The following is a 2,092-nucleotide window of genomic DNA, read 5'->3' as shown; positions in this document are numbered from 1 at the left end:
GAAGAATGATGAAGATGAAGGGGTACCCTCGGGCGGTAAACTTATGCTTGTCATTACTTTGATACAAGAACAGGCCAAGGCGGAATTGGATTTTCAAAGGGAACGAATGCAAAAAGAAATGGAAGAGAGACGCGTCGAGCTCGAAGAAAGACGAATGGAGCGACAGTTGATGGCAGAGCAACTTCGCCAGCAGCAGGATTCGTTAGCTTTGTTGATGAGAATGATAATTGAAAGGAACTAAGAGCTCATAACAAAGTTCATTATACGTCAATTATTTGTAGACTGTCAAGATATTCTCTTAGTGTTGGCGGTTGCAAGTTGAAGAACTCACTGATTTGGTTACCGCCAAAATGGCAGCAATGAGAATTTGTAAGGAGCATAACCACAGCGACTACTTCTCCAACCGGGGACAAGCGAATCTTTCCAATGTTTTGAAAGTCATAAAAGACCATAAAGATTTGAAAATCTTAAAGTTCCATTCCACTGACTGCCTCACTTTGCTCATCCATTTGTTGAACTCCATTTTTTCAGCACTCAAATTGTTTCCCTTAAAACCAGAAATCAAATGCAGAGCAATACCATACGCAGCATCTCCATACAAAACTTTGTCAATAAAAACACTTGGATGCAGACTCATGAATTCAAGCAAGCCACTCAACCGCAAAAGAGTCGCATCATGATGACGCCCTTCCACAGGCCCATAAAAATGCCCACAAATTCCGTCAGGGACAGTAACCGCTTGATAGTTGAGACAATGAATTCGCTTGTGGCCGCTGTAGATTTGCTTCTGCAAATTTTCGCCATCGCCAGTGGACGAAATTCGACAGGTATGCACTTTTGTTCCGTCGATGAAACCAAACACGTTTGTCAGTGGCGACCTCTTGGCAGCAACGGCGGCGCAATATCGGTCCATGTTCTTTGCCACAAGCTTCTTGTTGAAATAGAGGAGGGTGCCCCAGCGACAGTATAGCTCTTGGATGACTTAGATAAAGATGTCGCATAGTGCAGATTTTGATCGACCAAAAGTGGTTGACATGGTGTGGAATCGAACGTAAAAGGCCATACGACCCAGGACGATGCACAAAGTTCATTCACGATGCACACGGTTGCGACATTCAGTCACAATGATGGCAGGTAGGCCCAGAGTGTAGCTGAGCTCTTTGATTCCAGCAATATCAAGCCGAAAGTCAAGGATCGTGTTGGCGTCGCTTGTTGCATCAAGATTAAACCGGACAGCTGGAATAAGTGGGCGCTCAACAATACACACCGCAACCAATGCCATTAGTGCTTTACGCTGACGTGGAGTCCGAGCCAGTGGAAACAACGAAATGAGCTCGTCTTGCGTCAATGTCATTGGGGTCTTCGTGTGGCGCCACGGTTGACGAAAGCACAATGAGCTCATCCGCATGAATTTTATAAAGATATGGATGGTGGTGAAGTGCAAATCTCAAAACTTAAAGTTCCTATCATTACCCTGAGCGCTGAATTTGTCAACTATGTGGTGACAATGATAATGTAAGGATGACTTGCAAAACCTTTCTAATGTTGAGCCTTGTGGATTAGTTGCTAATCCAGGGATTTGGGCAGATGCAGCCACACATACCACCCAATGCCAAGTCCATCTACGTGGTCGTCATCCACATGCCCGAGTTCCTTGAGGCAACGGGTTAGTTGAGCCATCTCATCTGTCCCTACTTCCTGCACAAGGACTCGCACAGTCCCGAACGCAGTCACGGTCGACTTTACGGCTTCCATTTCGATGGAATTTGCTATCCTGACAATATATTTCGAACGGTTATCTCTCGCTCGAAAACACTAATCGAAGTCGCCTTTTTCTTATTTACTTCCTGTGTTTCAGATTACTGGTGACATTTCTCATTTCAGCGACCCCGAAATATCAATTCTCCACCAAATTCGACAAGATCAATCACGTTTGAAAGATAATGAAAAGTTAGGGGGGGGTCTCTATTGACTGCAAATGAAGGAAACGAAGTTTTGGCGCCCTAAATTTGGATTGCTCAAACCGCTTCGGAATAAAAATACGAAATCATTATTTGACTTTAAAATTACGGGACCTGGGTAAATCGACACC

Source organism: Aphanomyces invadans (genome assembly GCF_000520115.1).
Source record: "Aphanomyces invadans strain NJM9701 unplaced genomic scaffold supercont1.1, whole genome shotgun sequence".
Classification (NCBI taxonomy): domain Eukaryota; phylum Oomycota; class Saprolegniomycetes; order Saprolegniales; family Verrucalvaceae; genus Aphanomyces; species Aphanomyces invadans.
This window is presented reverse-complemented; position numbering follows the sequence as displayed.